The 21,554-nt window shown below is 38.7% G+C and overlaps 1 protein-coding gene across 2 annotated transcripts in view; it reads right to left on the bottom strand.

The window, feature by feature from the left end:
* The window catches only part of sorbs3 (sorbin and SH3 domain containing 3), a 256,291-nt gene extending 235,270 nt beyond the window's left edge, over positions 1 to 21,021 (bottom strand). Inside the window, exon 1 of one of the 2 annotated variants that reach the window (XM_051919164.1) lies at positions 20,971 to 21,021. The gene's annotated coding sequence lies outside the window, so the exon portion shown is untranslated. The remainder of the gene's footprint in view (positions 1 to 20,970) is intronic. The other variant, XM_028806172.2, reaches the window with a different exon arrangement.
* Positions 21,022 to 21,554: the final 533 nt, after the last annotated feature.

The following is a 21,554-nucleotide window of genomic DNA, read 5'->3' as shown; positions in this document are numbered from 1 at the left end:
AATAAAGAAATGCATTTAATGTAGTCCTTAACTCAGTTCTTAATTCCCCAGTATAATTTTAGTCCCCATTACACTGATTTTAAATTCCAGTCTGATTAACTGTTGATGTAGCATTGGCTGTCTTCCTGGGTTTTTCTTTAGCTGTTTCAGTTTTCCTTCAATATCCCAAAATCATGCAAGTTAGCTCAATTACTGAGTGACTCAAAATTTACTCAGTATCAGTGAAGGATTGGGTTTATGAGTGGTCCTTTTGAAGGACTGGCTTTTGTATAGCCTTGATCAGTGGCTTGGGCCAGAAATTACATAAACAATCGGGAGTGGTCTCCCCTATTTGTATGCCAAATTTGGTTTATCTAAGTAAAAGCATACTCAAATTATCGTGTTTACATACACACACATACAGAGACAGACACACAGACATAATTCCAAAAATGGTATATTCGGATCTCAGGGAGGTCTAAAACATCGAAATTCATCAAAATCTTGAAATGGAATTTTTGGAGGATTCCAATACTTTCCCTATACTTCGTACTGTATATGAGAAAGACAGGAAGATCTAAAACGTCAAGATTCATCAAAATCTTGACATTGAATCTTTGGAATATTACAATACTTTCCCTTTACTTCGTATACGAGAAAGTTAAAATGAAATGGAGTGCACAAGATGTGACCCTTCATAAGCTGCACTTGTGTCCTAAATGGTTAACTCATTAATCTGAATGATCCACAAATGAATGATCATAGTATTTTGTAACATCTCAAACCCATTTAATCTAATTCAGGAGGTTGGGGTCTTTTCCAGCCAAAGTGGCCACAAGACAGCAATCATCTCAAGCATCATTTACAACTAAGAATTAACATGGGACCAATTTAGAATTGTGAATTAGCTTAATACATGTATCTTCCCAATAGGGGCAGAAAATTACAGTACTAGAGAAAAACCTGCAGAGACTGGAAAAAGTACACATACTACAAGACAACAACTGACCATTTTAACCCCAGACACTATATACGGGATATGGAGCAAATGAGCTAATCACCATATCATTGTATCAGCTAATAGAAACCCCATCTCAAGGACTACTGCTTAAATTCTAATTAATGCAATATTCAAATAGGAGAATCTTGGTTATTTAAAATTTGAATCCTGTTATATCGTCCAAATGGCTGCCACATTGCTGTGTTGCTCCAGGGTCTGGAGAAGTAAAATGTACAAAATTACAGTGAGTGAGGAGATAACCCAAAGAGCTTAAATATCCAAGAATGAGCTAACTGCAGATGTTGCTTTCCTCTGGAATTCACATCACATAGACATGATAAATTGCCACATTCTTACCAAAAGAGTTGGGTTGGGTACTGATGGAGTTAGTAAGCTGTCTTTGAAAAAACCTGAGTTGGTGTTCCATTCATCTTTTAAGAGAAAGGCTGTGAAGGATATGTGGGTATGACGTTAAACTCCCACCGACCCTGCAAGCGGTCCTCCAACTTGCAAAGAAATTATGGGGGTTAGTGCTAGGATTGGCACTCCAGCCACAGTAAAAAAACTTCATGCAGTTCTGAGACAACAGACAGGACTCCTTTCTGCTCTCTGCAGCAGTAGCTATGCTGCTGCCGACCATAAGAAGGTTCAAAACCATCAAAGAGCCAATGGGGTCAGGACTGTTGGTGATCAGAACTGGTATGGTGCTGAGGCGTCGCCCGCTGCACAGCATGGCCCATCTGGGCAGGTGCGTGGAGCATCTTGTCTCTCCGGCATGATGGTCATCTTCCTCTGCTTTCGGAGGAGCTTCTTAAACTCTGCAGTTCAGTAGCGGCGCTCTCTGAGGTGCACAGACCTGGGACTGACCAGATCTCTGTAGGCAGGTATACCTTTTTTGGTCTGGTTGCTCTGATGGCTGTCATGCTCTGGGAGTAGCTGTTGCTGTGGTGGATCGGCTCCTTCCAATGGTGTCCGATGTCTTTCCTTTCAACAAGCGTATTATGAGATTCAGATTAAGGCACTATCTGGGTGCCTTGTCTGTTTTATCAATATATGCCCCGACCACAGTGAGAGATGTCTTGGCAAGGGAGACATTTCCTTATTGTTGAGGACCCGAGCAGCTGGACCAGGCCAAGGGGACTTCCACATAACACCTGGCTGCAGCAGATAGACAATCAATTCTGGAGGGTGGGACTGGATGGCATGTCTGCCTGGGGGGTTGCCAACCAGAATCCCGAGCTGTTTTGTTCTGTGGTAGGCACAGCAATGTCAGGTACCAGTGCATGTTCCCCAACCTGACCTGACCTGCTGTGAAGGATAAAATAATGTAGCACCAGAAAGACTAAAGGGTATCTTTGGAGGTCCTCCTGACTTAGTTGGTTTCACTTATGGTCAAATGAAAAGCAGTGATGCAAAGCCCAGTTCTGGTGATTCCAAGTGTCTACTAACTTTAATGACAGAACAAGATAACATAACTTCTGAAACCTTCTTTATCCATTTCAGGGATGTATGCCTAATTGATTACCACTGATTTTTTTTTTGTAAAATGTACTTGATTAATGAAGTTATATTTAATACATAAACAATACTATGCATGGGACAGAGCCTAGTATGAAATAATAAGTATTTGAAGCCAAATTAATCAAATCAGGATACGAGTAAGGGTACAGAGTGGCAGAGTGGCATCTCTCAGCCACTTACTCCTGATGATTTCTATTAGGTGTCATTAGTCATGAGAGCCCTGAAGTGAAGAGAAGAATAGAATTCTACCACACTGATTGTTCATTTTTGTGTTGCTGAGGGTTTGTGTGCAGAAAGGCAAGACTTTAAAAGGTCGAAATAAAATTTTGATTCTATGATTTTGACAACTGCTGATTTCTTGCACATTTTTGTATGATTTTATTATATTTCCATGGTTTCTCTTAATTTTTGTATTTTTCTGTCGATGACATCACCCCACTTCCATTTTAAGTCAGTTTTTCACCATGGGAGCCACTCTTCTGTGCTTGTTTTTTTTTGTTTTGTTTATTTTTTTACATCATCACTGACATTGCAATGGACGATATTATTAGACAATCCCTCTTAAAGATGGCATCACTGTAAAGTGAGCGTGCAAGCTTTTAGATACTAAAAAAGACTTCGTTCCCTTTCATTTCAAAGATTTTAATTAAGGTCCCACAATTCTATATCTGGTTCATTCTTTTTTGACTTTGGATTTTTGGATCAAGCTTTGTGACTTGATGAACAGATATTTTTGGCTTAGTGTATTTTGGACCTTATGACCATGACTTTTCCCTACTCCCTTTTTATTGGTCATTTCCTGATCAAAGGTGCCTTTCAAAAAATACACATTTTATCGTGTAATTGTTTAAGGTGATCCTAACACTACAATGAAAATAACTTAAAATCAGGTCCCTTTCCTTAGCTGTTTTAGTTTAAAGTCATTGTTTTAAGTTTTGTTTAAGTTTCATACATTTTCTATAGTGCAGCCCTCTTTTATAATACCGGCATGATGACGACAAGGGGTTATGCCACATGTGCATCATAAGTCTTGAGATTGTACTCTGTTTTTTAAATTTTCCTTATTATTGGAACAAGTTTCTAAGTAAGAGTTTATGGCTATTAAGGTTTTCTAGGCTTCTGAATGTTTTCCTGACATTATTTTTTTGTTTTGATTTTTTCTTCATGTAGTTAAATATTATTTGTGTCTCTCACTTGATGCCCTGTTGGTTTTGTGGTGTCTGTTTTGTTGTGCCGTGGTTGCCAGCATGTTGCTAGGGATTTCATTGGCAATGCGTAGCACGTGATGTCACTGTAGTTACGGCTTAAAAGGTCAGTCTTGTGCGTTACCAGATTATCTTAGATTCGGACAAAGACTGTGATGTAGCAAGTGTGTTTTGTCTTTGTCAAAGAATCATTGGCTTGAACTTCAAGTACAATTTAGGGTTTTGTTTTTGTATGGTGAAAGAGCAAATTGATTACTCAGTTACAAATTAAGACTTGTTTTTGAATCACATTTCTTCTTCTGTTCTCAATTTAAATTCCTCTGCTCGTCAAACAATAAACCTAGTATTTATAGCTATAAAATGGCGATTCTCATGCTGAGAACAGGTGAATCACTTATGCATTAATGCTATCAAAGTAGAAACAAAACATGTAAACAGTAAAAATGAATATTAAATAACACACAAAATCAAGTACAAAGTGAAAAAAGGGCTGTCATAATTGAGACAGAAATTATACCCTTTCAAATTAAAAATTTAAAATTGAGTTTTTTTGTTTTTGCCTTTTGGATGATGTATGTTAATAAAAATCATCATTCCACCATTTTGGGTTTTGTTTGCTATAACACTGAGTGTGGCTTTGTGATACTGTATATCAGGGTATGGTCATCCCATATCTTATTTAACTTTATGTAACATTGAGCTGTGGGTTCTATCATTGTCCAGCCTTTGTTCACAAAGGAAATATCTTTTCTTAAGTTGTTTTTTAAATTGTTTTCACCCAGTACCCACTGAGTCTTTTTGGTTTGTTTTCTGATTTCTTTGCTCTGTCATGATGGCTCTTATTGAATTGCTCCAAAGTAAGACCACTGCCTCATCTGGCCTGTATGAATAGACCAAGCTGGTTATAATGCAGGCCTAGAAGATGGCACAACTAGTAGAGTATCTATCTATCTATCTATCTATCTATCTATCTATCTATCTATCTATCTATCTATCTATCTATCTATCTATCTATCTATCTATCTATCTATCTATCTATCTATCTATCTATCTATCTATCTATCTATCTATCTATCTACTGTAGCAGATAGCCCTTAACTAGCTGGGATGCCTATCTAATGGGAGGACCGGGGGAGTGGACATGCACAGAGCCTTATCTGCCCCGGAGTGCTTGATGGCAGCCCCTCTAGGTTGCAGCAGTGCCTTGGACTCCCACACAGAGCAACATAAGAGTTGGAATTTGGCATAGCTGGTACAGGGACTGCAGAGCCTTACTTCATAGGGCTTCTGCCTCACCTGGAAGTGCTGGACCACGGTAACAGACCACATGGAAATACTCCCGGGTCCAGAATAAAACAAGCCGACTACCACTGCTCCAGGAGCCAGAGTTTGGAGGGAGAGGACAAGACATGCTGGGAGGAGTGGAGGCGGAAGTGAGACAGAGGGAGAAAGAGAGAGAGAGTGAAAGAATAGAAGACAATGGCAAAGTGCTTGCTGCTTTTATTGTGCTTTTTGTGCTTTGGACTGTGCTCTGTGCTGGGCAGGTGGGAAACGGTGGAAAATTGTTTCCCACAAGAAAAATAAAAAACGTGCGTGGCTGAACTTGCATCCTGTATCTGTCTGTGTTGGGTTTGGGGAGCAGAGCTCCCTCTGCAGGCCTCGCTATCTATCTATCTATCTATCTATCTATCTATCTATCTATCTATCTATCTATCTATCTATCTATCTATCTATCTATCTATCTATCTATCTATCTATTATATTTGCTTAAAGGTACACACTATTATTGGACTTTTTCAAATTAAATTTTTCTAAATGTTGTAATTGTAATCTTTAAAACTGAGAATCTTTAACATTGACAGGTATGTAGTACAAAAAACTTAATTCAAAATTCTACAGATTTGTTTTTAATATACTGTACTACAAATAAAAATAAAAATCAGCTGTTTCCTGCTCATTCATTTCATATAACTTGTAATCATTTATACTCCAAATAAGTCTAACAATTTTTACTCACATTACATGAAAGGAGACCTGCTAAAGAAAGTTCTCATGTATGGAAAGATCAAAGTAGAAACAGAAAAAAATGGATGGATGCCATTGTGGTGGATAAAATTTAACGCTAGTAATTGATAGAAACCATTGTTGACTGAAATGATTGAACAGCATTTGTCCACCATGTCTTTAAAATGAGTAAATGGATGATTCATAGTATGAATATTATACTGTTTACTATTCAAAGAAAATTTTGAGCTTTCTTGTTTATTTCATTGTCAATATGGAGCCTTCAAACAAAATATTTCTGAAATTAAGGAGACTGTTTTCAGGAATGACACTAAAAAGCATCAGACGTGTTAAGTGGATTCTAAAGGGTTAATGACAGTGAGGACATACGGTATTGAGATATCCTTTGTGTAGTCCCATGACTGGGTCCATTTGATTGGCAGTCCAAGTCCATGTTCCTTTCGTATTTTAAGTGCATTTGTAATGAAAAGAAAGCCCCTCAGTATCTCCACTTAACCTGGAAGTGCAGAGGCGGCTCCTCCAATTAACCCCAGAGCCACACACGTCGCAGTAACATCAAAGTCTTGCATTTGCAGAGGAGCTGCAGCCTTCTTCTTTTACTGTGCATTGAACCAGTTGCTGGCAATTTTATACTTTATTTCTTTTTGGTTAATTTCAAAGCAGATCTGAGTGGTAAATGTTGCATAACCAATAAATCCTGCAGCTAAGTTTAGGGAGATACTTAGCAGATTTATAGTGCTGGAGATTTTCATTGAGGTTTCAGACAACTGAAAAGCAAACTTGACAATAAAAATATATTGGCAAATTTCATTTTCTTTAGAACAAATTAAGGCTGATCTGCAGTTTTTTTTTCCCTCAGATGGCACTCTCTTTTTTTCTAACCTGACCCTCATAATTGCAATCTTATACACGTACTACAACACAGCCATGCACACAAAAGCAAAGAGACTGTTCTGCATGTCTCATCCACCACACTTGTATAAGCACATTGAACAAGAACAAAAGGATCAGAACCCACCCAGATGCAAAACATACTGTAGCTCATGTAATTCTGTGATAAACTGGTGCAACATTTGGAGTTGGACCCAGTGCTGCTAGGTTATAATCCTGCTGGATGGATGGATGGATGGATGGATAAGTGGTTTAAATACAAATTGCTCAACAAGGCATTAGCTGGTAAATTCATGTACACACAATGTGGATACCAGTAGTGGGCACAGACACAAATCAAACACAGTCATTCTTACAATAGTTTACTTCAATATAACAAACATTATTTTCAAGATCAAACTTTGCCAAAAACGTCCCGAGTTTCTTTCTCACACCTCACCCAGCTCTTCCAGAGTGATGCACTCATGACTTTGGCAGATGCTGCTCTGCTGGCCTGCTCAGTGCTCAACTGGCAGTGAAAGAAAGCTTAGTGCCAACAAATGCTTCTCTGGTATTGGTATATACTGAATGTGGAAAAAAAAAAGTTATTTTTTGGCATGGTGATAATTTGTATATACAGGCTGATTCTTCTATTGCATTTCAGTTTGGAAAAATAAAATATAAAAAAAATAAATAAATACACACTGATGCAGCTTATACAGTATAAGACAAAATTATTAATTTTTAAAACCTGGCTTAAAGACTGTGAAATGAAAACTGTGGAAAAACAAAATTCTTGTTGCCAACTTTTGTGCATTCAGGAAATAAATCATTCATCCGTCCAAAATTGCATTCACTTACTCAAGTAAATGAAAGTAAAACATATTCATTAAACTATGTCATTAGAATCATTAAAATATGAATCCATTGAAACCAGAACCAGAACCAGAATGGGATACCCGAATTGTAATCTGTTTACTTGTGTAGTACTAGTCCAGGAGTAAAACTAAATTAATAACACTGACCTTCATGATACTGAAGGGTCCCATTGCAATGATAATGACTCCTGCACAAAGTATCAATTCAACATTATTAGTATAACAATATTTATTTGCTTATCCAGTCACTCACATATCGATATCACCTCATAGGTGGTCAGTTTAGAGTCAGAGGCAGGCACGTCTTTGGGATGTGGAAGGTAAGAGGAGTACATGAAGAAAGACCCAATGCAGGAATTGTAAGAACGTTCTATATAGACATCGAACCCTGAACCTGTGAGGTAGCAGCACTAACCCCTGCACTGCATTACCTCCTGTTAGAACCATTTCTGTAAAAATATGCACTGTATTGCATATGTATATGCAGTTGTTTATATTATGAAATGAAGTGCAAATAGTGTATGTTTTAGAAGAAACATGTATTGTTAATGTAAAGGTGTAGTTTTACTGTGGATGTTAGGAAGGCAAAGAAGTATAGGAATATAAAGTGTTTTCTTTTGAGTGATTAATCATTTCTTTGTATGCTCCATTAGTCTGACCTGCAACAAGCTTTAACACTGTAAAGAGGGGTCGGCAAAATTATTACTGTTGAGCAGGACTTGGAGCCACATTTTTCTGAAAGCTCCATTACATTTCATTACATATTGTTAATTTAACTTAAGAAAGGCTGTCAGGTCAATGCCATTCTTGACATTGACAGGAAGCAACAATTAGATTAAGTTTAAAATGTTAATTATATTTGTTATATTGTTTAAGTCACGTAGTAAAGTTCTTTACATTTTACGGAATATCTTACCAGTGGTTTAACACGTCAGAAGTGGTACTTAACAGGGAGTTAGCCTCGCTTTTATTTTTATGTTATCATGTGCATAGAAAGTGCTATAGGCACAAATTAATTATTAATTTTTTTCTCATACACACTTCTATCCCTTCAACATCCAAGCTTTTTGAACTGCTGTACATCTTTCGGACTCTCATGTTTTTCCATTTTTTTTTTATGTAAGCTTATGTCATGGCTTTTGCACACTAGTCACCTGCCACACCATGTCATTACAAAAGATGACAAATTTTATCATGCCTGTAGGCTTCCAAATCAGGATACTTTTGATTAAATAATTCCCTGTACACACTAAAAAATCTGAAAAAGATAGTAACTCAGAACCAAAAACTAACCGCCAAAGGATATGTCAGTCTAATGCACTCAAACCCAAGTAAACCTTCCAGATGAGGGTTTGTTGTCATCTTAGATAGATAGATAGATAGATAGATAGATAGATAGATAGATAGATAGATAGATAGATAGATAGATAGATAGATAGATAGATAGATAGATAGATAGATAGATAGATAGATAGATAGATAGATAGATAGATAGATAGATAGATAGATAGATACTTTATTAATCCCAAGGGGATTATAATATAATTCGCCAGCCTACTCACTCACTCACGTCTGTCCAAAGCCGAATGTGCAGTTGCCTTCTGCGCAGCTGGCCGAAAAACCTTTCGAGACCGATATCGCAGCAGGCGGCAGATTTATGGCCGCGAAAATTTAAAGAGAAAGCTCTAGAGGCCTGAAAGGCGATTTCGACTACAGCTCAAGGCCTAATTACGCATTCATTCAATACACCTATATCAGGTTTGTGGTGCTTATACTTATTACCATTCCATATTGTACTGTGTGGAAAGCATACCTCCGGACACAGACAGACAGACACCAGAATATCCAAAACACACTTCTTTATTTCCTTTTTGCACCACAATGCCTTCCTTCACCAACTCTTTCTTTCTTTCTTTCTTTCTTTCTTTCTTTCTTTCTTTCTTTCTTTCTTTCTTTCTTTCTTTCTTTTCTTCTTTCTCTTTCTCTTTCTCTTTCTCACTGCCTCTCCCCTCCTCACAAGCTTTGTCTCCTTCCTCCCAACTCTGGCTCTGCTTCTGGAGGGAGGCGGTCCCTTATGTACTGACCCGGATGAGCTCCAGGTGCTCCCCTTGATGACACTTCCTGGTGTGGCGGAAGTGTCAAGAGAGTCCCCGGAAGCACTCCGAGTGCCCCTGGGAATTCTTCCTGCAGCACTTCCTGGTGTGGCGGAAGTGCTGCCATCCAGGACTTCACGACTGTCTGGGCGCCCCCTGGTGGTGACCACGTCCTCCAGGAGGGATGAGTGTCCCAGCTCCGGTCCAGTGGCCCATAAGCAGACCCGGGTGGCTGCCCCCTCGTGGCCCAGGGGAGGTATTGTCCATCACGGGGACCATCCAGGCATCCCGGCTACGTAGGGTCCCCATCCATCTGGGACAACTAGGACATTCATCATTCAATATTATACTATAGGCCTGGAAAATTCATCAACTAACAGTACAAGCCTGTACAGTAATGAGTAAAGCGGACTACAATCATTACAAAACAACTTCTTCGTTACTTATCATTTGTTTCTCATACACTGCTGACACAAACTTGTGCCCATTTCATCTTACATTTTCAAAACAGGCTCTTTGTCTAGTTTAGCTATAATTAAATCATCATTTGGTCATATCCTATAAAGAATAATACTGATGTCGGTCACAGTATGACCTGAATAAGCAGCCTTACAGATTTTTTAAATAAATTGTGCCAATCACAAATTACTGCATCCATTAAATAGTTATGTTTTTTACACAACTTGTACCAACATGCCATTTTTATGCATGGCTTTTCCAAAAATCAATCATTAACATTCCACATTAATTAATATTAGTTATGCACATTGTAATTATGTGGACAATGCTAAATAATTATTAATGGTTTTAAACATCTTGGTTTATTCTTAAAAGTAACATGTTTTATTATTATTAATATTTTTACAGTAAATACATTGGCTAATTTCGTCATTCCACAAAGCCATTATCAAACTGTTGGAGTCAAGTGGTCCTACAGGAGAAAGTGTCACCTACTTCACACTGATAGCATCTTTAGGAGTATGTGTGCCGTACCCAGGATGACATTCTTCTGAAGTATTTTACCGTTGATGTTAATTAGAATCCTGCTAATATGATTTTTCAGCACCCTTCATGAACTCTTATGACCGTCTTCTGTTGTCATTTTTGTTACATCCTGGTGATCTTGATATTAAGATCCTTCTATTTAGACAATTTCCAGAAGAATTTCACACAAACATTTATCTAAAGATATAGCTACATTTAAGAGCAAAATTATTATTGTTATTATTATTATTATTATTCCTACAGAGTCTTCTTTAACATCACAGCTTGAAAAGGACCAACCAATGCCATATAGGGTGCTAGTGTTATTTGTAGCCCACTTCCGGCGTCTAGGAGACAGGAGTATAATGGGCTATCCTAGACAGAACAGTACACTAAAGAATACTGTTATTAATTCTCAAAGACTGTCACAGGAATTTCAAAGCCTCAAGCCATTGTTCTACTTTAAGCAATCGGTTGTAATTGTGCCATGTCAAGTATTCTTTCTGTGATTTGAGCGGTGTCTAGTGCTATGATGCCCTGTTCCTGTGTTCGGCTCGCTTTACCAGGAGTGCTCTAGGTACTTGCTGAACCTGATTTTGATCCTTTCTAAAGCCCTGGTGACTTTCATAATTGTTTCCTCATCCAACACATTACTGCATCCTTGTAAATTTTCCGCTTTCTTTACTATGTTGGCATTTTGTTATGCATATGTATCTGACTTTTTTGCTAAATATGTCATTCAGTCCATTCATTTTTATGAATCAACCTGATCTAATTCTAGTATTGCAAGAAGCCAGTGGCTGCTCAGACAGCAATGAGCACAAGGCAGGATTAGTTAAAGATTAGTTAGGTCTTAGCAGCACACACTCAGGCAATCATTTAGACTCACTTGCAGAGATAATTCTGACTTTTAGAAATCAAACTAAAATGAATATCTTTTGAAAATCTGAGAAAAAAAGCTATCCATTTTTTTCTATTGATTAATTTTCCAACTCATTCTATTTTAACAAGACCTAATGTAGGCACGCAGCCAACCCTGCAAAAAGGTCCTAGTCCATCATAGGACATACTCAATATATTCAGTTGCACTAGTTCAATCTTTGGGGCTTGGAAAGAGAACTATATTATTATTATTATTATTATTGTTATTGTTATTGTTATTATTATTGTTAGTAGTAGTAGTAGTATTGGTTTTGTTGATGTTATTATTCATCCAAATTTTGAGCTTCCTTAACGAAATTTTGTGTAGCAGCTGGAGTCTATCCTCGCACATCAGATGGAAGACAGGAGTCAACCCTGGGTATGTTGCCAGTCTATTGCAGGTCTGTTGTTAACATACATACAACTATAAACTTTTCAACTAATACTTTTATCCAAGAAGGATTAGAAAAATGTGTTGCTTTTCAAGATGACTGGTACCAAATACAGCAGTCACACTCTCATGTCTTTATTGTATCAATTTTTAAAGCCAGCCATTTTCAGTGCAGGACCTTAGGGAGCTGAAGCCTCTCTCTATAGTACTGGAAACAAGTTAAAAATCAGCTGTAGGGAATAAAACCCTGTCACAGGGCACACACTTCCTGAGATCTAGCCAATTTATATATACATGTCTATGGGATGTGTGAGGTAACTGGAGTATTTTGGGAAAATAAATGCAGACCCAGGAAGAATATGCAGACAGATAAGGCTAAGAAGTGAATCAGTATTAATTCCATAATAAACAAAACAACATGTAATTTTTCACATGTTTATTGTTTAATATGAGATTTTATTTCCAGCGTTCTTTCTTCTAACTCTTTAAAGATGGAGGAAATCAATGTAAAGTTATGGCCACAAATATACAAGCTGAAAAATGTGTGTCTGTTCTAGAAAATAACAGATGAATAGATATGAGCATTTTTCTCTCAGGTAGGAAACCTGTGTTCGGTAATATTTTGATAATCAGAAGTTGGCATTCAGCAAAGTATATTAAGGACTAATAAAAAATGATGCATGGGTAAGTGCAAATTTTATTCTACAAGAATCAGGGCTGTCTTAACGTAATGGCACTCTGGGCAGTTGCCCGGGGGCCCCACGAGCATAGGGGCCTCATGCTAATCTATGTATGCTGTGACTTGCTGAGTGGTTGTGTAGGTAGGGGTCCCAGTGCACTGCTTTACCCAGGGGCCTATAATGCTGTTAAGACGGCCCTGACAAGAATAGCAAATCACTCACAATATTTTTTCTTCAACAACAAGGCAATTCATGCATGAAGTCAAACTCATAAAACCCAAATGAAAACAACTATATTACATTGATGAATCCAACAATATAAAAGGTAATTTTGTATTGCATGTTTTATTTATTGCAAAGAAAATCATGCGACTTAAGCAAAAAAACTGCAGTAATGGAAATCAGAAATGGACTGTCCATCTGGACTACTGGGGATATTTATTCCAAAGTCACTTCAATAAGGAACAGCAACACTTAAGAAAATCATCAGCTTATGGGGCTGCATTAGGATCACAAAGTACAAGTGCACAGCCCAGCACCAGGTTTACTGCACCTATGATGGCATGCAAGTCAAGACAGTTCATCAATACACTCAAATTAATAAACATTTCAAATGATTTATTAAGCAGTGGTGAGGGTGAAAGTAGAACGTTTTTCAAACATGGTGTTAACATCTGGTACTCAACAAGGCAATGTCATAGGGAGACTTTTCTTGATTTCATTTACAGTACTCTAGTTTAGTACCGCCAATGATCTTAACTGTTTCATGCTTTATTTTACAAGGATGTCAACTTTCAACTTTTAGTATGGACTAACTTTGTCCACGTGTTAGATCCCACGTGTTAGATCCTCACACATTATTATATTTTTTAGTGCAGCATCTGCAGAACAGAGCTGGTGAAAGGCAAGAGGACAAAGCAAGAGTAGCAGTGACTATATCTTTTGGACATTTGGGTGAAGAAAAGGGCAGCTCTGTGAACTGATCACCACTTTGTAGTGATTCAATGGATTCAAAGCAAGGGGTGTAGGCCAGATAGACCAAGGAAGTCTAGACTAAGGCTTCCATTTGTAATGTGTTCCAAACCTCCAAAAGAGCATGTGCAGAATGAGGTCAGGGATATTGAGTCCAAGTGGACCCTGCTCCAGACCTCAGTTGTGGAAGCAGCTGCTAAAGCTGCAGTCTTAAAGAGGTTGTGGCATCTCATGGCAGCAACCCTAGGACCCAACTTTAGACACCAGAGGTGAGGGAAGATGTCAAACTGAAGAAGGTGGCCTTCATTTATATGTTCCCTGTGAGATCTCCTAACTTGGTTCAGAGGTACCAACAGGCTAAGAGGATTGCTGAAAAGTAGTTGTGGAAGCAAAAGATTGAGCAAGAAAGAAGTTTGGAAAGACAATGGGAAAAGACTGTCAGATAGCCTAAAGATTATTCAGGCAAAGTTTTCAACACCTCAGGGGGGAGGCATGACCTTGCTTATACTGTGTTAAGCAGGGATGAGATGTGATGACCTCCTCTGGGAAAATTGTCGAGAAGTGGAAGTAACATTGTGAGGAACTCATCAACCTGGTGGACATGCTCTCCTATCTGGAGACAGCCTTGGTCATGTCCAGTGGAGGAGATCCCATCACTGTTGCTGATGTCACTTGTTAAGGCTGCAGGGTAATCCAGTCAGAGATGTTGAAATTTTTGGGATAGCGTGACTAATGTATCTATTCAATGTTGCATGGAAGGTGGGTAAAATCACCCTTGGAATTACAGCCTAGTGTGATGGAACCTGTATTTAAAAAAGGATCACACTCCTCAGACTCCCAGGTAAGGCATATGCAAGGGTGCTGGAGAAAAGTATCTGTCCGATAGGAGGAAGACTGTGGATTCCACTGTGGTTGTGGTGGAACAGTAGACCAGCTCTTCTCTTTGGCTCTGTTGCTGAAGAGTGTAAAGGAGTATGATAGCACAGTCTTCATGCGCTTTGTAGATCTGGGAATGATATATGACCATGTGTCATGGTTTGTGTTGTGGGAAATGCTGCAGGAGTATGGGATAACAGGGCATCTCTTGTATACTTTTGTTCTGTATATGAATTCAGGAAGAGCTGTGTCTGAATACTTTATTCAATGAATAATTTATTCACAGTGTGTGTGTGTTGGTCTCCATTGAGGCTGTGTCTTGTCACAACTCCTGTTTGTGTTTTTCATGACCAGGATATCAAGGTTCAGCCAAGAATGTGAGGCTGTCCAGTTAGAGTGGTTAGGAGTAGTAAGTTTGCTTTTTGCAGATGATGTTGTCCTATTGGCATCATCAGACTAAGACCTTCAGCATGAACAGGAGTGATTTGCTGAGTGAAGTGTGAAGCAGCATGGATGAGGATCAACACCTCCAAGTCTGAGGTCATGGTCTGCCCTAGGAAAAGAGTGCATTACTCTCTTCAGTTGAGGGGGAATAACTACCCTTAGTGAAGGAGTTCTTGTTTATTAGTGACAATAAATGGGAACATGAAATGCTGTATTACAGGCGCTATACTGGTCCATGCTGGTAAAGCAGGAGGTCAGTCTAAAGACAATGCTCCTGGTTTACCAATCGATCCACATCCCTCTCCTCAGCTATGGTCATGAGCTGTGGGTAATGACCATAACAATAATAATAAAAAGAAGATGAAAAAGAATTCATTACATTTATTTAGCACTTTTCAAGGTACTCAAAGTGCTTTACACAGAGAGTGGGGAGCCACTTCAACCACCACTAATGTGGGGCATCAACCTGGATGATGTGACAGCAGTCATTTTGTGCCAGTACGCTCACCACACATTAGCTGTTAGGGTGTGAAGGGGTGAGAGAGATAGTGAGTTAGAGATAGGGGATGATTAGGGGCCCAGAATGACCAGGCCACAGTGGACAATTTAGTCAGGACATCAGGATACACCCTACTCTTTAAGAAGGATGCCCAGGGATCTTTAATGACCACAGATAGTCAGGACCTCAGTTTTACATCTCATCCCAAGGACGATGCCATTTTTACAGTATAGTGTTCCTGTCTCTGCACTGGGGCATTTGGAGCCAAGCAGGTAGGCACCCCCTGCTGGACTCACCAAGACCTCTTCCAACAGCAATCCATGCTTTTTCCTGGTTGGTCTTCCATTCAAGTACTGGCCAGGCCCATGCACAAAGTAATGAGAATGTGAATACAAGTGGCAGAAATGAGGTTTATTTCCCAGGTGGTTAGGCTAACATCATCCATGTGAGCCAAAGATCTTCGAAAACAATTATGAATAAGGTAATTTCTACAAAAGTCCACTCAAACAGAAAATCACTGTCTTACATTTGCTCAGTGTGTTTAGCATTTTCAAAGTGTGAAATTTTTTTTTCGTTCACAGAATGAAGGACTGGAAGAATATTCACATTAGGATTGAACACGACAGAAGCAAATCACATGGAATGTGTGTAAATACCTTTCTTCTAAGGTCAAGCAAGTCTAGTACAGCTGATTTGCTGAAGGAAAACTGTCAGTTTGGAGGGAGCAAGTTGAAAAGAGACATATTTGTTCTTGAGTGCATTATTGATATTACTATATTTACTGGGCTTGACTCTAAAGCTGTGTGCACACTTGAGGACACTAAAAGACCACATGATTTTTCTGGAGCTAATTTTACTGCTTAGTAAATATGGCATGTGCCTGAAGGAGAATTTAAGTTATTGAATTTAAAACAATACAATACACGAAGCAAGGGGAAAAAAGAAGGGTTCACTCATTGCTTTAATGTCCAATGCTACTGTCAACATGATCACTGATGCATTCTGCAGTATCATTTGAAAGTCCACTGCCAATGACGTCTGAGGGGTTAGGATGTATTCTGTACAAACAGATACTATGCAAGATATAACTTTGAAAGATCAGTGTTCCATTATATTGAGATATGTGACTATACCGCTGCGCCCTGTGTTGGCTGGGATTGGCTCCAGTGGACCCCCGTGGCCCTGTGGTTGGGATATAGTGGGTTGGGTAATGGATGGATGGATGACTATACTGTGCATGAGAGACTGGTTGTTTTAGTAGATTGCAAGTAATTATCTAGTCAGTATTTTCCTGATAACTGATTATGATAAATGTATTGATAATGCAATTGATGGGGCAGCAAATATACAGGGGAGTGGCAAAGGTTTGTCTTCTTTAATTGTATTGCAGTCGTGCGATGATCACATTTACGTGTAATGTTAATCACAAATCTTTAATCACAAATCTTGGGTATCATTGTTGAGAGTGCTTCCCCATTTAGCCTACTGAACAACATTGTTGTTTTTATTTGAGAATTGTATCTGAAGATGAACATGGGATTCTGCAACAAAAGATATAAACACATGCCACAAGCGACTCTCACCTATTGGTAAAAGAAGGTGGTGGGTAAAAGATGCAGTTTTTTGGAAAGAGCTTGGATCATTTGACCAATCATAGAATGCACTTTACGTCCAACTCATTGTTACACAAGTAAAAATTAAGGAACATGTGAATAACAAACCAATCATACTGTATGTGTGAACGCAAAGACATATAAATAATAATAATAATCATAATAATGACATAACTGTCATTGCACAACAGTACAACAAAATTGAGATGTCATCCAGGATGAAGCTAGTAAGCAAAATAAATACCAGTTAAAAAAGCAGACAAAGTTATACATGGAAGACATGCTTAACTGCTCAGTTATTTCTCACAATATTTGAGAACATGTTGCTTCACTCCCAATATCTCTAAACAATAAAAATGCAAACCACGCACAATTTAGTAATTTTGGAGCACAAGTGCAGCTCAGAAAGAGTGCAAGAGATTTTGACGGCTGCCAATCACTTTGTCAAGTGAGCAATCATGAAGTTGATGGATGAGGACGGTGAGGCAATTGCTCAGGTCCATATTACCCTGAGAGAGGGCAAGAGGAAAAAATCAATCTCGTGTGAATCTAATAGTTGATGGGACATTCTCAGATGCAGAAACAGTTTCACAAGATTAACAAGTTAAACTAAGACATGCTCAAGGATAGCCTTAATAGATGCTTTCTGAATAATGAGACATTGTTCTCGGATTTTGCCTGACTCAACCGCTGACATTTCCCTGAGATTAGCAGAAAAGGACTGATTTACCTGCACTTGAAGTGCAAAGCAAAAGACTGTTACTATCTGACAGCATGGCCACTACAGAGAATTTACAATTATAACTACTGACCTTTCTGGCCCCTGACTGCAACAAGCTAAAAACCACAGCTCTCCAGGAACTTCACACTACTCACACAACCACTAAAAAACAAATGGAGAGTGGGCAAGAACTTGATCTTCACAAAAGTTGTACGTCATGCAGAAACTGCACTTTGTGTTGTTACCGCACTCTACTCAAACACAAGTTATACACGGACATATATTATGTAATTTGGCTCACCCTCAAATTAATAGTGACTCTTTCAGTCAATCTGGTGGCAATGCAAGACGAGTTTTTCCACTGTGAAGTTCATAAAAAATGTACTGAGGAGTACATTATCACTGGACTGTCTGGAGGCTTTCATGTTAATGTCACCCGAAAGGGACATCCATTTGACTGTCAAAGCAAACAACTGATTTGTGGAGAAAAGTGAACTCCTACAACAACTTTTGACAGTTTAAAAGTAAGACTTTTCTTTGTTATGGTTGTCATGTTATTAGTTGTGCATTTATTGATTTTTTAAAGATTTGCATTATGACATCATAACTGCAATTACAGCTGTATGTATCATGGGCTGAATGGATTCACTAAGATGGATGTCAGCTTTTGCTTGTTTTTGTATTTGGTTGTTCTGCTCATATCAAAACTATGGACTTTATTGTTACCATGAACACATGAGCTCCCTTCATTTTCTTTGATTATTTTTGTGTACAACGGGTGTGAAATGACGCACTGATCAATCCACTTATCATACAGAGCCATTATACAGTATTTAGTGGGCTTAAAATTTCTAGTAACCTAACCCTGATTGTAACATATGTACATGCACTGTGTGGGGTGCACAGATTGTTTGATGTCCAATTGAGTTTGGTGGGCCAATCTGGATAAAAGTCCCGGAACAAGTTTTTAATCTCATTCCGTTCCTGATGGGTATAGTGTATGTACATCACGTGAATTAGCATTGTGAAATGTTTCAAATGCATAGTCACTAAGACTGAAAGTAAGATGATTACCTCTTTGCTAGACTCATTGCATTCTACAAGTAATGCTCATAAAATAATCCAGGTAAGTATAATAATTCTTAAATCGTCAAGATTTCACAGCAGTGGATGTGTGTTTTTAATTTTGACCAGACTCTTATTTAGAGGGTAAATGTTGGTTGTAATTCTACTCCACTGTAAATCTGGACTCTTGTTTTCCTATTTTTGTAAAGTTAAAATTAATCTAACTGATGAAATTTAGATTATCTATATGAGATATTTTTACTGTGCTTTTACTAAACTGCAAAAAAGATATATATTTTGGAAAGACACAAGTCCAAGTTACAAGAATCCTTTGCAACCATATTGGTTTACTCTAATTTTCTCCAACTTATTTGCTTAAACATACAGCCTAATAGACCCATCAAATTGAGATGCTAGACTTCTGTCAACTTCAATTCATGAAAAGAATTCCTTTTGTCCAATTATTTACTAAACCCGCTTTGTCCAATCACAGAAGTCCAAAGCCCATTCTGGCAATTTCAGGAAAAAGACAAGAGCAGACCTTGAAAAAATCACAGAGAGAACATACACACAATTACTGAGTTGGAAACCGAATACAGATCTCAGACAACACCACTGAAACACATGAAGAGAACTTGGGTGTACTTAATGCCATAAAAAAAGTGCAAAGCATTAAAATATTTGGAGTCCACAATTTAAATTCCATTTAAACACCAATTTCCAAAAGGCATGCATCTAGGAGGTCGGGAGCATGCGCTGTTAGTGTGTTGCCAAACCCACCACATGACAAACCACCTGGAGTGGGTGACACCTCAGCACCCCACTGGAACAGTGTGAGGTTTTTTTACGGAGCGCCAGTCCTGCCACCAACCCCCAAATTAACCCACTGATTAAACATTCAGCCATTGTGACCCGGCAACTGCTTAGTTAAGTTGCTAGGAACTACAACTTAGACATGATTTTCCAAGTTAAAACATTGAAAAGAACTTGGACAAATGAGCCCGGACATAACACAGAGTAAAACTCATCATTAGTGTGGTAATAACATAAGATAGAACTTAGACATGGGCAGCCATGCAAAAATAGAAAACAGAATTTGAATATGGTGAACCTAGCAATAATACAGAATAGCTCAGGGGTCTGGTCAGCCTGATTATGACACATAGTAGAACTTGAACAAGATAACTCTAATAATATAAACACAAAACAGACATGGTCAGCCTGATTTTGACACATAGTAGAACTTGAATGAGATAAGTCTGATAAAATGGACATTGGACATAGCCAGATTGTTTATAGCACAAAGAAGAACGTGGACATGGTCAGTCTAAGTGCAACATGGTCTGCCTAACTATAGTACAAAGTGGAGTTTAAACATGCCTGGTTTGGCATAACAGAGAAAAACTTGGACATGGTCAGCCTGGTAATAAAATGGAGTAGTATTTGGACATGGTCAAACTGATAATAATACAGAATATATCTTGGACATGGTCAGGCTGGTTATAACACATAGTAAAACATGGACAATATGAGCCTAACCATAGCAAAGTCAGCCTCACTATAATGCAGTATAGAACTTGGAGATTGTCAGGATGCCTACTTTAGTCTGTCACCTGTACTGAATAGGACAGTATGGCCAGTCTGCCTATATCACTGTCTAAAACCAACTCCATTTGATTCCTCTACTTGCTCTGTGTGGATTGTGAAAACTGAAATTCCTCTGTAATAACTGCAGACCTGAGCCATCCTAAGTAGAATATAAGGGAACACAAGGCCACTGAACTGCACAGCATTTTGCTTCCACAGTATCCAGTCAGCAGCCAGAAATGATACCGAATGATGATCCTGATGAGATTTCATATAAATGAAGATCAACATTATTAAGCCTGAGAAGAGGAATAGATTTAGTCACTTTTTACTACCCAGGATGACTCTTTAGTCAGCCTCTCATTTGCATTAACTAGAATGAGGACAGCATCAGCTTGGGTGTGACTGTCACCAGGATGTGAGGTACATCAGCCTTTCATTAGCACCAATTTGGACCAAGTACATATCAGTGTCCGGCTCTTTCACATATGCAGGAAAAAAAACTAAAATGGCCATTCTGTGTGGTAAACACTGTGCTCAGAAAGCGCAGAGGAAAAAGCAGCCTACAGAGAGTCTTTGCTATTAAGAACAAAAGCATCTTGCAAAGAGTGCAAACCCTCCACAACATAAAAGAAGATCTACTTACAGTTTGGGAAGACCTTGCTTCTTCAGAACAGTTAGTCCTCACGCTGGGAAACTGTTTCACTCCAGTCTGTTTGTTTCTGTAGGATTTTGAGAGAGAGGGTGGGGGGGGAGAGAGAGAGTGTGTGCTCCACCCTCTAGAATCACTTTTTCACGTTCTCTGTGTAATAGTTTCCAACCTCAGCTGGAAATAATAGAAATCACCATAAAAGCAGATCTGTGTGAGCCGCCCTCGTGGGACCCGGCAGCCGTGGGGGCAGGGAGAGGGCGGCAGGATCTTGGATGGCTTGAGACACAATTGTTCTGGCCATATCTTCTGCATTTTATAAAGTGTCTCAACATGAGCATTAACAGCCAGGTGACCCTTGACCCCTGTGTGGCCATTCAGGAATTAAAATAAAACCTTTGCCGCTGCTTTATTGAAAATAAGAGGAATGCTTACTCTGCTCTCATTTGGCAGGAATAAACTGTACTGTTGGAAGGGATAAAGAAAGTCACATCATTTATGCCTGGAATGTCGTGTGAAAACTAAAAAGAGAGAAAAACAGCCAACCAAGGGAGTGTGTGTGCCTGAAGTTGCCACACAAC

This window comes from Erpetoichthys calabaricus, chromosome 1 (assembly GCF_900747795.2).
Source record: "Erpetoichthys calabaricus chromosome 1, fErpCal1.3, whole genome shotgun sequence".
In the NCBI taxonomy this organism is placed as follows: Eukaryota; Metazoa; Chordata; class Cladistia; order Polypteriformes; family Polypteridae; genus Erpetoichthys; species Erpetoichthys calabaricus.
Note: the sequence above shows the minus strand (reverse complement) of the source record. Positions and strands in the feature narration are given on the sequence as shown.